This window comes from Anabrus simplex, chromosome 4, assembly GCF_040414725.1.
Source record: "Anabrus simplex isolate iqAnaSimp1 chromosome 4, ASM4041472v1, whole genome shotgun sequence".
NCBI lineage: Eukaryota > Metazoa > Arthropoda > Insecta > Orthoptera > Tettigoniidae > Anabrus > Anabrus simplex.
In genome coordinates, this window is record NC_090268.1 from 2,436,266 (window position 1) to 2,454,806 (window position 18,541).

General features: G+C 42.4%; 1 protein-coding gene across 1 annotated transcript in view; it reads right to left on the bottom strand.

Moving 5' to 3' along the window:
* The window catches only part of Sytalpha (Synaptotagmin alpha), a 652,840-nt gene that overhangs the window by 277,922 nt on the left and 356,377 nt on the right, over window positions 1–18,541 (bottom strand). The gene's annotated exons all lie outside the window — the stretch shown is intronic.

An 18,541-nucleotide genomic window follows, 5' to 3' on the forward strand; every position in this document is an offset into this window, starting at 1 on the left:
CAGTGAGATTGGGTGGTGGATTTAATGAACGCACGCATTATGTGCTGTAAAAGTTATCCTGAAATCTGGTCATGAACAAAGGGTCAGCGAAATAGTGATAGATTCTTTCTTGCGTCCACTGCTGGTTAATAACACTAAAGAAAGGACTAAAAAGGTTTTCCGTCACTTGTGTCGAGAAAATTCTGAAATTTGTATGTACCATGCAGCAGTGGGATGATCCTAATGTACCTACTATTACTGGTAACTTTTATATATTTTACGTTTCTGTATCTTAAGCCAAGTTCAAATGTGAAATGTTATTTTCCGTATGTGCATTATCTTCTCAATTAAACATGTTAAGGATTATTTTTCATTTTATATTGCTGTTACGGACGGACTCTCATTTAACCAACATGTGTTCTGGGTGCGGTAAGTGCTGCCATCTGCAATGTCGCTGTACACGCAATTCTCGCGGCATAGAGCAGACAGTACTGCCTGCTCTATGCTATGCGGTTAACATGCTTCTCAGCGTGAGCTTTTAGTGTCCCCAGCCTCAGCTAGGGGTGCCAGCTAACGCACCCAACTTATCTCCGTACCGACGTAGTTGTGGTCCAGCGCGTTTGCATCGGGCATTTGTGTGTGTGTGTCTCTGGTTGTAAAATGATGAATTGTTGTGTTCCTCTCTGTATATAATAGCAAGAAATACAAATTCTTCAGGTGTGAGGATCCCTGAAATCCCCCAAAGTAAAGAATTTTGGGAAAGTTGGCTTAACGCTATATCAAGGCAAGGATCAACCAAGGGTTGTCAATGGATTCCGTCCGATTATTCTCGTGTTTGTAGCCTGAATTTTAGAGATGGAGGTAAAGGATAAAACTAAAAGAAAAATATATTGAAGCCAGAGAGCGTGCCTAGTAAGTCCTCGAATTATCCCCAATACCTTCAAAGCAGAAAAATAGCTCCACGGAAGACCAAACAGCGACAAGATATTCCTTCGGAAAAAATCTATGCTGAAACAAGCTATTCAACTGCAGGAAATACATTGGATGACGTGTACTAAATTCATGTGAACAACGATGTCTCAATCCAAGTAACAGGTAACAATGTCAGCGGTGATGAGAAAATCATACATTAGAGCAAGACCGACTACAATAATATCAGACCTTAATGTTACTATCGATTAGGAGGAAAATGGCGACTTCGTGGGCGAGCGTTTGAGACATGTGGTTGGTTCATATCTGTGTTTACATTCTGTTAAAGAGTGTTATTTTGATCGAGTTATTGAAGTATAAAGTACATATTTGGTAAAATAGTAATCTATAATGGTTTTTCAGTATGGTGTTTTGTTAGAAATTTATATGATGGTATTTTTGATGCATAATAGTGTTTATATTGTCGTGCTGTAACATAGCACAGAATGGGTCGTTCCTGCTGCGTTCGTGGTTGTAGATCTAATTATACCGTTGCTGAAGCTTTTAAATTCCCTGAAGATAGATCTCTGCAGGAGAAATGGATAAGGAATATCCACCGGAAAAATTTGGAAGTCAAAGAACAAACTATCGTACTAGGCTATGTGTGTAACCAAAATTTGTGGTTAGGGAAGATCTCTTTCCAACCGATAAAGGTGAACCTATTCCTATTAGTTTTCTAATTCAGTCGGTGTAATTTCATGTAAGTTGACGATAAGTATTAGTTTCTATGTAGAATATAAGTGTGTGAGTGTATTTATATGGGTCACTGGCCACTAGGATCTGGAATTATACGCAGTCATGTGAGAATATATTAGTTTTGATCGTGTTGTGAACCGGATTTAAATCGAACTATGGCAATGCCTCTCATACATCTATTCTTAAGTTCTCTAAGGAATAAAACATTAAGACAGAAGTGGATTAGGAACATACATCGTGAATATTTCTACAAAACAGTAGTGAGCATATGTCATCTGAGAGTCTGAGATTAGGGAAGGCTATTTTTTTCTAATTCTAAATGGTTGACCTATTCGTATTCCTCGAAAAAACAATTCATTTAGATATTGATAATTGATATGGTGATGTTCCTTCAGTGTCTATGTGCTTCAAAGTGTCGTGTAATTTAGATGCAATTGTATTTTGAAAGAATCTGTGCTTGCCTGCGGGAACATTTGGCTAGATCTTGGTGTATGACAAAACTTATAGTGTGATAGATGAAGCAATCTGAACACTGTTACACAGAATAAATAGTGACTTGCAGGGATGGTGGTGGTTCGTGATTATTGTTTTAAGAGGAAATACAACTAGGCAACCATCCTCTATATAACATTAATCACAGAGAAAGAATGGAAGGGGTCCGACACTTCGAAAAATGAAGGTATCGGCCGAAGGAAGACAAGGGCCACGAAGGGCATGAAAATGTAAGACTCCCATCCATACGTAATACCATCTGGGTCAGAAAAGAACAAGTGTTGACCAAGGGAGGCCGGATATGATAGATGAAAGTGAGGAGCCTGGCATAAGTAAGTGGAAGCAATGCCAGGACTCAGCTGAGGGCCCCGTGGTCGCTCCAGAGTTCAGAGCCCCGGGGGCCCCTTTTAGTCGCCTCTTAGGACAGGCAGGGGATACCGTGGGTGTTATTCTACCGCCCCCACCCACAGGGGGGATTTTCAGGGATTAGTTTTGTTTGTAACTCAGGGGTTTTATTGTACCAATACCTTCCGATTCATGCTGTGGATATCTGTTATCAAGCAGTCTACACCAAATTGTAGCTCGTCCATGTAGGTTAAAGACATCATTGTTTAGAGTCAATAGAGTTGTTTTACTCATGTTCTTCAATGGAGAAAATCCCATTATATATTTCGTGTCTGAACGCTTCATTTCTAAGTTTACCACCATGGTTGGAAGTGCTACTATATCATATGTCAACATACGATTTAAGAGTTTCCAGTAAGGAAGGCTTAACATCACGGGGGCTGTTCATTGGGCTGACATAATCATTTCGGGTGTATTTCATTTTCATCGAGTGCTGAACATTAGAAATTGTCCACTACTGCGAAACTAAGACAACACGTTATGTTTCATAGTTCTTATGAGAGTGAATAAATTGAGGAATTTCGCACCTGAAATTATTTTTAAACATTCCAAATGATGTTATATTATTTTAACAGTTTTATAATGTATTTCCATCTATCCAGCGAAGTGTAATCTAAGAGAAAACGTTATTTGACTAAGTGACATTTCGAAATAATCAGCTTGTTGTTCTCTTTTGCTGTGGGGCTGTCCATCTATTCTAGCAGAATATGCGTGATTCTAGTTGATCATATGTGATGAGTACTTGTTCGCGAAGCGTTTTCATAGGTGCAGCAGTGATTTTCCTTATGATGTTACATTTATCATGTTAAATTACCTACCACCGTTTGCAAAATATGTACGTGATCTTTTCTTAATTTCTGGCGGATTGAACCAGATATTGTGTAGCTCTTTCCGTGGTATAAACACAAGTAATTTAATGTGACGCCGGGCTGAGTGGCTCAGGCGGTTGAAGCTCTGGCCTTCTGACCCCAACTTGGCGGGTTTGATCCCTGCTCAGTCCGGTAGTATTTGAAGGTGCTCAAATACGTCAGCCTCGTGTCGGTAAATTTACTGGCAGGTAAAAGAACTCCTTTGGGACGAAATTCCGACATCTCCGAAAATCGTGAGTTGATTTATCGTCGAAATGAAGTTATTGCGTGCTACCCTAACCTTCGTCAGTCGGCAGCTACTGCGCCCACGACGTCCACCATCTTGGTTTTGATATTACCGTCTGATATATTGTAGTCGGTCTTGATTAGAGGCTCCGATCGAGAATTCTGAGACTGCGATAACAGCTGATGAGTAACCATAATGAAGTTAAAAAACCACAGAGGAAATTCGAAGACAACCCAGAAATTGATCATCTGAATAAAGTAAAGAAAGCAGCTAAATATAATGGACAAAAGACCGTTTACCTTTTAAGTCAAATCCATAATTTTCGCAAGACAAATTCCGCGCGGTCAGATTAAATCATACGGCACTATGTGCGTGGGGAATAGTATCCTAAACGGTTACGAATATGGCAGGACCCCTGGTCTAATGTCAGCTCCTTCACAAAGTACTCTGGACAGGTATCCTTAAATGGAAAATGTTGATAATGTTCCTCGGGATTTCCCAATTAGTGAAGGAAAGGCTTAGATCTGAGTGTAAAACTCTCAGACCAACAGAGAAGAGTGTAACACTGATTGCCGATTAAATGGCTAATTAGGTACGGCTCCTCTACGACCGAACCAGTGACAAGTTCGTTGGCGTGGTCAATGTTGAAGGTGTATGCGGCACAGATTTTCTAAAATATCCTGCTCTCGCGAATAAACTGTTGTGTTTTCTTGTAATCTGACTTTCAAAGCAGTTCTCTGTTGCTGCTGCCTACTTCCTCGTTAAAGGCTTATAAGTTTTCGATCTATCTATTTTAGTTCACAAATGATTAATGCCGTTGATTGACAATCATAGAACTAATGTTTAAACATTTTGGAGAGGGAGATGTGAGAACCTGTGTGGCTCATCCATATCATCCTGGTCGTAATCTTCTTTTCAGATTTCACTATTACCATTTGATAAATGTGAGTTGCCAGTTTCTAGACAGTGAAATGACAGCAATGGCATCATCACCACTAAGTTCATCGCCTCCAGTGAGACTTGACTTCCAAGCCTGTTCGGTATTACGAATAAACAGAGAAATTTGGAAAAGATAAATGTTCTGCTGTACAAATATATCCCGAGCGGTTACTGCTGCTATTCGCTTCCTGAAAGAAAACCATGCCCGTGTTTACACATGCACATGTTTAGACCTTTCATACGCGGAATGGACGGTGCGCTGAATGGAATCAATTTACACATTTTTCACATTCCACGATGTCATTGACAGAACTCAGCAAGTTCGGCAAAACAATCCAGATTGTGTGCGTTTCTATTCACCGGCAAATAAAATTCTACAATGGTTGAATGATGATTTCATCCAGTACGTTAAAATAATTCAGTTAGAATCAAAACGTGGAAAACTGAAGTCTCTGACTAATGATGCTGTCTCGCTATAGTGGAATGTGTGACTTGTCTGTTACAAAATCGGTTATTTTATATTGGCACTAGATGATTTTCTGGAGACGCAATAGAAGCTCTATTTAATGAACGCACGTGCTGTAAAAGTTATCCTGAAATCTCGTCATGAACAAAGGGTCAGATAAATAGTGATAGAACATTTTTTGCTTCCACTGCTGGCAAATAACAGTAAGGAAAGAACTGAAAAGGTGCTCCGTTATTCGTGTCGAGAAAATTCTGAAATTTGTATGTACCATGCAGCAGTGGGATGATCCTAATGTACCTACTATTACTGGTAACTTTTATATATTTTACATTTCTGTATCTTAAGCCAAGTTCAAATGTGAAATGTTATTTTCCGCATGTGCGTTATCTTCTCAATTAGTAACACGTTAGGATTATTTTTCATTTTATATTGCTGTTACGGACGGACTCTCATTTAACCAACATGTGCTCTGGGTGCGGTAAGTGCTGCCATCTGCAATGTCGCTGTATACGCAATTCTCGCGGCACAGAACAGGCAGTATATAGATACTGAGACGGCGGTGGTCCTGATAATAGCATAGACTAGCTGTTACCGACGGCCTCGCTCGCGAGGGGATAAAAAATACTTGTTCCTCGGTATTGCACTAAGACATTGTCTGTAAATCCCTAAAATATGAAATCTCACCGAAAATAAACGTTTCATTTACCCCAGAAAGTCTTTGTAAACCACGTGTGTGGCATTGCCTTTTGGGGCTAAGATGAGCAGGCTCATGGAGAAACAGCCCTCTTTTAAGTCGAAAACAAAAGGGTTCCTTTATTTCTATTGGGGATTCCAAATACCAATTTTCATGTCTGTAACATCTTGGTTTTTGAGATATAAGTATCTTCATAAAGATAATTCAGCTCCTTCTTGACTTATTTTCGATCTCCAGCTTGTTTTTCCGAAAACAAAATGTACGCGTTTCCTTATTTTTAAAGGAGACTAGAAATACATGTCTGTAACATGTATGAGATATACTGTAGACATACTCATTTTAAAAACTGCCCCACTCCTTGGCTGAGTGGTCAGCGTTGACGTCTTGAGGTTTTTAATCCCGTGTGATGAAGTCTTCTGACTCTGGGACAGGTTGTTTTATATTTGTTCCGACACTCTCCTCTTCATATTCATTCAACACACCACATTACTAACCACAATAGGAACAAGCAATAGTAATTATATCCCTACACAAAGGGTTGCCGCCAGGAAGGGCATCCAGCCGTAAAGCAGAGAAAATATCCAATTGGAATAATGCAGAAATTTCAGTAGACAAAAGGTGGACGTTGGTTTTTCATCACTTCAAGGAAAACAATATAAGACAAAGTCAACTCTTCGCGGAACTAATGCTTCAGTTGAAAGTGTTTTCTCTGTGGACATCTGAAAAATCTCACCTGAAACTTTCTACTCTTAAAGCTTTGTTAATGATCAGGTTTAACTTTTCGCAGAATTGTTTAGAGTTTCATAAGTTTTTGAAATCATCACCACAGTTGTTATCCTCTGAGAAGTACAAGTAATATTGGAATGTATCACAAGGAAAAGTATTGTATTATTATAATTTTATCTTAAAATGTGTAGTGGCGAAATATTGCAATACCAACTTTAAAGTGTAAAAATAGTTGTGTCAAAATGTGACCTCTCGTTTATGTGTAGGTTGTCGGAATCAGCATGACCCGCTTTGAGCCATGGAAAAATGATTAGTTTAACCATTAGGGACTGATGACGTATGTGTTAAGCCCTTTTAAACAGCAAGCATCGTCACGAATACACAACTTCATCACACTAGCAAGCATAAATTAAAGACACTATAGCAAATAGGATTGGCGTCAGAAAGTGTATCTGGCCGTAAAACTGGGCTTAACGCACATTTCTAACACAACCTGATCATGGAAAATGTTCACTCCGTGTTTGTGAAATAGTGATCATTTTCCGAAACGAGATGTGCCTACATAGTGACAATTCAACATTCAAAAGACATATTTTCTTCCCTGGTCTATTCCTGCCACGTCCGCTTCCTTCCCACTCCTAGCCCTTTCCTGTCCTATCGTCGCCATCTGTGTCAGTGCGACATAAAACAACTTGCAACAACAGTGATTCGAGCCAGCTACTGAATTACGATGAAGTTTCTCAGAACAGCAGAGAATTAAGTACAGAGTTAACAAATTAGAGCAACCAATTGACACCTGAAAAAAAGAAAATAGTACAATCCTATGAGGTAAAATGAGAGGGGGCGAGAGATTCACCCTGCCAAGGAAAGTTCAAAATGGTAAAGACCTTTTTTTTTTTTTTTTTGCTAGGGGCTTTACGTCGCACCGACACAGATAGGTCTTATGGCGACGATGGGATGGGAAAGGCCTAGGAGTTGGAAGGAAGCGGCCGTGGCCTTAATTAAGGTACAGCCCCAGCATTTGCCTGGTGTGAAAATGGGAAACCACGGAAAACCATTTTCAGGGCTGCCGATAGTGGGATTCGAACCTACTATCTCCCGGATGCAAGCTCACAGCCGCGCGCCTCTACGCGCACGGCTAACTCGCCCGGTGGTAAAGACCTAGCAGCACTAGCTGGAATAGTCCTTTACTAATTGATGGAAGGAAATACTCTCAATGTTCCAACCACTTGCCGTCGCCGTGTCTCCAGTATTTAGGACGATTGATCATACCACTCGCAGAACCATTGGTTCATAAGTACCTTTTTCACATTCAAAATTTTCTTAGCAGATTGCGGACTCAATTCATTCCTCTCACCACGAACCTACTACGCTGTCGTAGCAGGGGTAGAGGTGATGCTTCCATGTGGCGCGTCCCAGGTGGCGGATAAGCGAGTCCTAACCGGCTTGCCGGCGGCCATGAGCGAAATAAAATAGCTCTCGCGAACTAAACACACAACTCCCTGTGGATGGGGGACGCAGAAGTAGTATAATTGGATGGTTCGGCGGCCTCCTCCTCCTCCGGCTCTCGGGAGAGGCCTCCTCCTCCCGCGGGAAATTTGAATTTTGGCGGGAAATTTGAATTTTGGCGGGAGATTTGAATTTGTAAACAAAGCCACGTGCTTTTTGACAGCTGTCATCGACAACAACGCATCGCTAACCTCAGTACTGCCATCTTGACGGGCCTAAACCTCACTAGTGCCAACTTAACCTAACTAGCATGAGGTAAACAAACCCACGTGTTTTTTGACAGCCACGTGCTTTTTGACAGCTGTCATCGACAACAACGCAACGCTAACCTCACTGCTGCCATCTTGACGGGCCTAAACCTCAGTAGTGCCAACTTAACCTCACTAGCATGAGGTAAACAAAGCCACGTGTTTTTTGACAGCCACGTGCTTTTTGACAGATTTGTAAACAAAGCCACGTGCTTTTTTGACAGACAACAACGCATCGCTAACCTCAGTACTGCCATCTTGACGGACTTAAACCTTAGTGGTACCAACTTAACCTAACTAGCGAGAGGTAAACAAAGCCACGTGCTTTTTGACAGCCACGTGCTTTTTGACAGCTGCCATCCGCCATCTTTAAACCACAAAGCACTGCGCTGCCCTCTATATCGCAGTAGCCGCAAAATTCGTCACCTGTCATCTGCAGTGCTGCCATCTTGACGGGTCTAAACCTTAGTGCTACCAACTTAACCTAACTAGCGCGAGGTAAACAAAGCCACGTGCAGATGTCATCTGCCATCTTTAATCCAGAGAGCATCGTGCAGCCCTCTTTAGCTACTTACCTTTGAAATGTAGTACGTCATCCGCCATCTTGCATCGCAAACCTCAGTGCTGCACTCTATGTAGTGGCGGCAAATTCCACATGCTCTTGTTTGGAAACAAAGCCACGTGCAGCTGTCATCCACCATCTTTAATCACCGTGCTGCCCTCTTTAGCTACTTACCTTTGACAGTTGTCATCCGCCATCTTGCATCGCCAACCTCAGTGCCGCACTCTATGTAGTGGCGGCAAATTCCACGTGCTCTTGTTTGGAAACAAATTCACATGCTATTTTTCTGACAGCTGTCATCCGCCATCTTTGAGCACCGTGCTGCCCTCTTTAGCTACTTACCTTTGAAATGTGGTACGTCACAGCTGTCATCCGCCATCTTTAATCCAGAGAGAACAGTGCTGCAATCTATGTGGTGGCGGCAAATTCCACGTGCTTTACAAATCAACATGCTTTTTTGACAGCTGTCAACCGCCATCTTTAATCACCGTGCTGCCATCTATGTGGTGGCGGTAAATTCCACATGCTTTACAAACCTATATGCTTTTCTGACAGCTGTCATCCGCCATCTTTAATCCAGAGAGAACAGTGCTGCCCTCTATGTGGTGGTGGCAAATTCCACGTGGAAACAAGGCCATGTGCAGCTGTCATCCGCCATCTTTGAGCACCGTGCTGCGAGCAATTTCGTCAGTTGTCATCCGCCATCTTTAATCTACAGAACACCGTGCTGCCCTCTTTATGACTACTACCTTAAGCACGTAGTAGCGGGCAATTTGAAAAGTTCTGTTAGCTATCATCCGCCATCTTTAATCACCGTGCTGCCATCTTTAGCTAGATACCTTTGAAATGTGGCGGCGGATAACTTGAAAAATGCTTTTTGACAGCAGCTATCTTTGAGCACCGTGCTACCCTCTATGTGGTGGCGGCAAATTCTACATGCTTTACAAACCCACGCGCTTTGTGGCGGCAAATTCCACGTGCTCTTGTTTGGAAACAAAGCCACATGCTCTTTTGACAGCTGTCACCCGCCATCTTTAACCAACAGAGCACTATGCTGCGGGCAATTTCGTTAGCTGTCATCCGACATCTTTAATCAACAGAGCACCGTGCTGCCCTCATGCGGGGTAATTTCGTTAGCTGCCATCCGCCATCTTTAAACACCGTGCTGCCCTCTTTATGACTACTACCTTAAGCACGTAGTAGCGGGCAATTTCGTTAGCTGTCATCCGCTATCTTTGAGCACCGTGCTGCTCTCTGTAGTAGCGGGTAATTTGAAAAGTTCTGTTAGCTGTCATCCGCCATCTTTGAGCGCCGTGCTGCCCGGTGGCGGCAAATTCCACATGCTTTACAAACTCACGCGCAGCTGTCATCCACCATCTTACATCGCAAACCTCAGTGCTACACTCTATGTGGTAGCGGATAATTTTAAAAAGAAAAATTCTACAGCAGCCATCTCTCGACGCTAATTGCACAAGATGGTAGCTATACATGACTCCTTAAAGGTGCTCATGCAAGATGATCGCTATACATAGACACCCTTGGGATGCTTGCGCAAGATGGCGGTTATACAAGGCTCCTTATGAGGGATGCTTGCGCGAGATGGTGGTTGCTCTTATGAGGCGGCTCAAGGATCCATGGCTAGAGACGCCCTAAGGATGCTTGCGCAAGATGGCGGATGCAAGATGGCGGCTATACATAGCTCCTTATGAGACAGCCAGTACAACATGTGATCAGAACATTGATTGATGTGTTCAGAACACAAAATAAGTAGAATCGAACACTGTACTCGATACAACATGTGATTAAAACATTGTGTGGTGTGTTCAGAACACTAATCGAACGCTGTATTAGGGGATACCTTTGTTTAGATTGAAACATAACAAGACTAGAATTGAACACTGCACATTGATTGATGTGTTCAGAACACAAAATAAGTAGAATCGAACACTGTACTCGATGTCGTTAACTTCAACATGTGATTAAAACATTGGCTGGTGTGTTCAGAACACTACATAAGTAGAATCGAACGCTGTATTAGGGGATACCTTTGTGAACACTGCACTCGATGTCGTTACATGTGATCAGAACAATGATTGATGTGTTCAGATCACTAAACAAGTAGAATCGAACGCTGTACAACATGTTAGGGGATACCTTTGTTTAGATTGAAGCATAGCAAGCCTAGAATCGAACACTGTAAGAACATTGTTTGATGTGTTCAGTACAACTTCAATGATTTACCTAGTGTAAAACACACACACACACACTGTGTACATATCGCATAGCTATCTCGCCTATCACGAAAATAAAAAAAACCACACTGTGCACATATCGCATAGCTAACACTTCAAATGATTTGCTTAGTACGAAAATAAAAAAAAATCTATACCGCGTAGCTAACTCGTTCATCGCACTGCTATTTGATGTGTTCAGTACAACTTCAATGATTTACCTAGTGTAAAACACACACACTGTGCACATATCGCATAGCTATCTCGCCTATCACGAAAATCAAAAAAAAAAACACACTGTGCACATATCGCATAGCTAACACTTCAAATGATTTGCTTAGTACGAAAATAAAAATAAAAAATCTATACCGCGTAGCTAACTCGTTCATCACACTGCTAAGACGCTTAGTAATTGTAAATACACTCATACGAAAATCAAGAAAGCACACTGCGTAGCCAACTCGCTCGGCTCACTCGCTTAGTAATTGCAACACTCACGTATAAGAATGTTCTGAGATACTTACATGTTTTTTAAGGGGGGGGGGGGGGGAAGATCATAAATTATATGTACACATGTTGTCTCCTCCAAGTTGTAAGATGAAATAGACGCAGTACTGCGAGTTTCCGCTCTAGCTGGCGAACGGAAGTAGCATGATATCTCAGCAAAAAATAAAAATACGCGTGAGCTTGCAAGTCAGACACAATGATGGATACCGCGATTCAAATCCTAGCAACTTATACCGTCGGGAAGGGCATCTAGCTAGATCATGTAATGACGATCGCGCAGGCCCCTCGCGTAGCATTTACGGCTTCTAGTTCGAACCCGCTATCTTCCGAAGTAGCGAGAATGATTGAAGAGTGTTGAGGGTGATTCATTCGTCGGATGGAGGCGTTAAGCTGGCTTCTTCGGTAGGAGAAGGCTATGTCGGGACATCGATTTAAAAATCCTAGTCAGGAAGGGTACGCGATTCAAATCCTAGCAACTTATACCGTCGGGAAGGGCATCCGGCTAGATCATGTAATGACGATCACGCAGGTCCCTCGCCTAGCATTTGCAGCTTCCAGTTCGAACCCGCTATCTCCCGAAGTAGCGAGAATGATTGAAGAGTGTTGAGGGTGATTCATTCGTCGGATGGAGGCGTTAAGCTGGCTTCTTCGGTAGGAGAAGGCTATGTCGGGACATCGATTTAAAAATCCTAGTCAGCCATCTTTGAGAACAGTGCTGCCCTCTATGTGGTGGCGGCAAATTGAAAAATTCCACGTAGAAACAAAGCCATGTGCTTTTTTGACAGCTGTCATCCACCATCTTTAATCCGGAGAGAACAGTGCTGCCCTCTATGTAGTGACGGCAAATTCCACGTAGAAACAAAGCCATGTGCAGCTGTCATCCGCCATCTTTAATCACCGTGCTGCCCGGTGACGGCAAATTCCACGTAGAAACAAAGCCATGTGCTTTTTTGACAGCTGTCATCCGCCATCTTTAATCACCGTGCTACACTCTATGTGGTGGCGACAAATTCTAAATGCTTTACAAACCCATGTGCTTTTCTGACAGAGCTGTCATCCACCATCTTTAATCACCGTGCTGCCCCGGTGACGGCAAATTCCACGTGCTCTTGTTTGGGAACAAAGCTTTTAATCCAGAGAGAACAGTGCTACCCTGGTGGCGGTAAATTCCACATGCTCTTGTTAGTTCGTGATTTAAAATCTAAGCTAGCTGTAAATCCCCGATTCTCGACAGATTCTTAATCTGAGTTGTCAGGAAGGACAACCAAGAGCTTAGATACTACTAGTTTTGCATCAGGGAGGGTGACTAGTCTTAAAAACAAATTCTTGCGATTTAAAATCTTAGTCAGGAAGGGCATCCGGCCGTAAAACAATAGTTCGTGATTTAAAATCTAAGAAGTGGATCTAGCTGTAAATCCCCGATTCCCCGTGTTAGACGTTGTAAAACAGATTCTTAATCCGAGTTGTCAGGAAGGGCAACCGGTCGTAAAACTATGGTGTATGAGGTTAGATACTGCTAGTTTTGCATCAGAAAGGACAACTCAACACATTCATGTGATTTAAACACATTTTTATCCCCAAGAGAATCGAACCCGAGACTACCGGGTGAGAGGCATGCATACTGTAGGCTATAGATTTGTTCTACAGTCCTCGAAGTATCGGCACAGTCATTCTGAGCGAGTTGTGTGGAATGCATGTGTTAGCTGAAATTGTACACGTATCTTCCGGCTCGACCTTGAGCGAGGACACTGATAAGCGGCTTGTAACTCGCGAACGTCTTCTTAGCTAAGTACCATTCAAGCTCTTAAAACACAGTACTAATTAAGGTTGTAAAATATTCTGAAATAGTCCTCCTCTGTAGTGCAGTAGTTAGCTGCTACCCTCGGAGGTCCGAGTTCGATTCCTGGCTCTGCTACGGAATGTGTAGCATTTAGCCTATGTAAGTTCCTAACGTAAACTATCATGATTGTACGGAGAGGTTAAAACACACACAGTGCCTACTCCTATCGAAAGAACCAGCACGGTACCGGCATGTAGGCTTCTCCTGGTGAAGGAGCTTGCACATGGTTTAACGCCTCCTATCAACAGCCCTTACTTAATGCTGGCTTTTTTTTTTCGCACACCCCGCCTCACACCATAGTTTTATACGACCGGCTGCCCTTCCTGACTAGGATTTTAAATCGCAGTATACGCGATAAATTTGTTGTAGCGGGTTTTATAACTAGATATCCCGCTACCGATACATAGCCTACTCCACTGAAGAAGCCTGCACAAGGCTTATTGCCTCCATCCGACAAATGAATCAGCATCAACACTCTTGTACTCAAAAAATCATTTTCGAAGGAGTCTGCACAAGGTTTAACGTCCCCATCAACAGCCCTTACTTATTGCTAGCTTTTTTGCACACCCCGCCTCACACCATAGTTTTACGACCGGCTGCCCTTCCTGACTAGGATTTTAAATCGCAGTATACGTGATAAATTTGTTGTAGCGGGTTTTATAACTAGATATCCCGGTACCGATACATAGCCTACTCCCGACTAGAAGAAGCCTGCACAAGGCTTATTGCCTCCATCCGACAAATGAATCAGCATCAACACTCTTGTACTCAAAAAATCATTATCGAAGGAGTCTGCACAAGGTTTAACGTCCCCATCAACAGCCCTTACTTAATGCTAGCTTTTTTGCACACCCCGCCTCACACCATAGTTTTATACGACCGGCTGCCCTTCCTGACTAGGATTTTAAATCACAGTATACGCGATAAATTTGTTGTAGCGGGTTTTATAACTAGATATCCCAGTACCGACACATAGCCTACTCCTGACTAGAAGAAGCCTGCACAAGGCTTATTGCCTCCATCCGACAAATGAATCACCGTCAAGTCATGTACTCAAAAAATCATTTTCGAAGGAGTCTGCATAAGGTTTAACGTCCCCATCAACAGCCCTTACTTATTGCTAGCTTTTACACACACCCCGCCTAACACTATAGTTTTACGACCGGCTGCCCTTCCTGACTACGATTTTAAATCGCAGTATACGTGATAAATTTGTTGTAGCGGGTTTTATAACTAGATATCCCGGTACCGACACATAGCCTACTCCCGACTAGAAGAAGCCTGCACAAGGCTTATTGCCTCCATCCGACAAATGAATCAGCATCAACACTCTTGTACTCAAAAAATAATTTTCGAAGGAGTCTGCACAAGGTTTAACGCCCCCATCAACAGCCCTTACTTAATGCTAGCTTTCTTGCACACCCCGCCTCACACTATAGTTTTACAACCGGCTGCCCTTCCTGACTAGGATTTTAAATCGCAGTATACGTGATAAATTTGTTGTAGCGGGTTTTATAACTAGATATCCCGGTACCGACACATAGCCTACTCCCGACTAGAAGAAGCCTGCACAAGGCTTATTGCCTCCATCCGACAAATGAATCAGCATCAACACTCTTGTACTCAAAAAATAATTTTCGAAGGAGTCTGCACAAGGTTTAACGCCCCCATCAACAGCCCTTACTTAATGCTAGCTTTCTTGCACACCCCGCCTCACACTATAGTTTTACAACCGGCTGCCCTTCCTGACTAGGATTTTAAATCGCAGTATACGTGATAAATTTGTTGTAGCGGGTTTTATAACTAGATATCCCGGTACCGACACATAGCCTACTCCCGACTAGAAGAAGCCTGCACAAGGCTTATTGCCTCCATCCGACAAATGAATCAGCATCAACACTCTTGTACTCAAAAAATCATTTTCGAAGGAGTCTGCACAAGGTTTAACGCCCCCATCAACAGCCCTTACTTAATGCTAGCTTTCTTGCACACCCCGCCTCACACTATAGTTTTACGACCGGCTGCCCTTCCTGACTAGGATTTTAAATCGCAGTATACGTGATAAATTTGTTGTAGCGGGTTTTATAACTAGATATCCCGGTACCGATACATAGCCTACTCTACTGAAGAAGCCTGCACAAGGCTTATTGCCTCCATCCGACAAATGAATCAGCATCAACACTCTTGTACTCAAAAAATAATTTTCGAAGGAGTCTGCACAAGGTTTAACGTCCCCATCAACAGCCCTTACTTAATGCTAGCTTTTTTGCACACCCCGCTTCACACCATAGTTTTATACGACCGGCTGCCCTTCCTGACTAGGATTTTAAATCGCAGTATACGTGATAAATTTGTTGTAGCGGGTTTTAGACGAATGAATCACCCTCAACACTCTTCAATCATTCTCGCTACTTCGGAAGATAGCGGGTTCGAACTAGAAGCCGTAAATGCTAGGCGAGGGGCTGCGCGATCGTCATTACATGATCTAGCTAGATGCCCTTCCCGACGGTATAAGTTGCTAGGATTTGAATCGCGGTATCCATCATTGTGTCTGACTTGCAAGCTCACGCGTATTTTTATTTTTTGCTGAGATATCATGCTACTTCCGTTCGCCAGCTAGAGCGGAAACTCGCAGTACTGCGTCTATTTCATCTTACAACTTGGAGGAGACAACATGTGTACATATAATTTATGATCTTTCACCCCCCCTTAAAAAACATGTAAGTATCTCAGAACATTCTTATACGTGAGTGTTGCAATTACTAAGCGAGTGAGCCGAGCGAGTTGGCTACGCAGTGTGCTTTCTTGATTTTCGTATGAGTGTATTCACAATTACTAAGCGTCTTAGCAGTGTGATGAACGAGTTAGCTACGCGGTATAGATTTTTTATTTTTATTTTCGTACTAAGCAAATCATTTGAAGTGTTAGCTATGCGATATGTGCACAGTGTGTTTTTTTTTGATTTTCGTGATAGGCGAGATAGCTATGCGATATGTGCACAGTGTGTGTGTGTGTTTTACACTAGGTAAATCATTGAAGTTGTACTGAACACATCAAATAGCAGTGCGATGAACGAGTTAGCTACGCGGTATAGATTTTTTTTTATTTTCGTACTAAGCAAATCATTTGAAGTGTTAGCTATGCGATATGTGCACAGTGTTTTTTTTTGATTTTCGTGATAGGCGAGATAGCTATGCGATATGTGCACAGTGTGTGTGTGTGTTTTACACTAGGTAAATCATTGAAGTTGTACTGAACACATCAAATAGCAGTGCGATGAACGAGTTAGCTACGCGGTATAGATTTTTTTTATTTTCGTACTAAGCAAATCATTTGAAGTGTTAGCTATGCGATATGTGCACAGTGTTTTTTTTTATTTTCGTGATAGGCGAGATAGCTATGCGATATGTGCACAGTGTGTGTGTTTTACACTAGGTAAATCATTGAAGTTGTACTGAACACATCAAATAGCAGTGCGATGAACGAGTTAGCTACGCGGTATAGATTTTTTTTTATTTTCGTACTAAGCAAATCATTTGAAGTGTTAGCTATGCGATATGTGCACAGTGTGTTTTTTTTTATTTTCGTGATAGGCGAGATAGCTATGCGATATGTACACAGTGTGTGTGTGTGTGTTTTGCACTAGGTAAATCATTGAAGTTGTACTGAACACATCAAACAATGTTCTTACAGTGTTCGATTCTAGGCTTGCTATGCTTCAATCTAAACAAAGGTATCCCCTAACATGTTGTACAGCGTTCGATTCTACTTGTTTAGTGATCTGAACACATCAATCATTGTTCTGATCACATGTAACGACATCGAGTGCAGTGTTCACAAAGGTATCCCCTAATACAGCGTTCGATTCTACTTATGTAGTGTTCTGAACACACCAGCCAATGTTTTAATCACATGTTGAAGTTAACGACATCGAGTACAGTGTTCGATTCTACTTATTTTGTGTTCTGAACACATCAATCAATGTGCAGTGTTCAATTCTAGTCTTGTTATGTTTCAATCTAAACAAAGGTATCCCCTAATACAGCGTTCGATTAGTGTTCTGAACACACCACACAATGTTTTAATCACATGTTGTATCGAGTACAGTGTTCGATTCTACTTATTTTGTGTTCTGAACACATCAATCAATGTTCTGATCACATGTTGTACTGGCTGTCTCATAAGGAGCTATGTATAGCCGCCATCTTGCATCCGCCATCTTGCGCAAGCATCCTTAGGGCGTCTCTAGCCATGGATCCTTGAGCCGCCTCATAAGAGCAACCACCATCTCGCGCAAGCATCCCTCATAAGGAGCCTTGTATAACCGCCATCTTGCGCAAGCATCCCAAGGGTGTCTATGTATAGCGATCATCTTGCATGAGCACCTTTAAGGAGTCATGTATAGCTACCATCTTGTGCAATTAGCGTCGAGAGATGGCTGCTGTAGAATTTTTCTTTTTAAAATTATCCGCTACCACATAGAGTGTAGCACTGAGGTTTGCGATGTAAGATGGTGGATGACAGCTGCGCGTGAGTTTGTAAAGCATGTGGAATTTGCCGCCACCGGGCAGCACGGCGCTCAAAGATGGCGGATGACAGCTAACAGAACTTTTCAAATTACCCGCTACTACAGAGAGCAGCACGGTGCTCAAAGATAGCGGATGACAGCTAACGAAATTGCCCGCTACTACGTGCTTAAGGTAGTAGTCATAAAGAGGGCAGCACGGTGTTTAAAGATGGCGGATGGCAGCTAACGAAATTACCCCGCATGAGGGCAGCACGGTGCTCTGTTGATTAAAGATGTCGGATGACAGCTAACGAAATTGCCCGCAGCATAGTGCTCTGTTGGTTAAAGATGGCGGGTGACAGCTGTCAAAAGAGCATGTGGCTTTGTTTCCAAACAAGAGCACGTGGAATTTGCCGCCACAAAGCGCGTGGGTTTGTAAAGCATGTAGAATTTGCCGCCACCACATAGAGGGTAGCACGGTGCTCAAAGATAGCTGCTGTCAAAAAGCATTTTTCAAGTTATCCGCCGCCACATTTCAAAGGTATCTAGCTAAAGATGGCAGCACGGTGATTAAAGATGGCGGATGATAGCTAACAGAACTTTTCAAATTGCCCGCTACTACGTGCTTAAGGTAGTAGTCATAAAGAGGGCAGCACGGTGTTCTGTAGATTAAAGA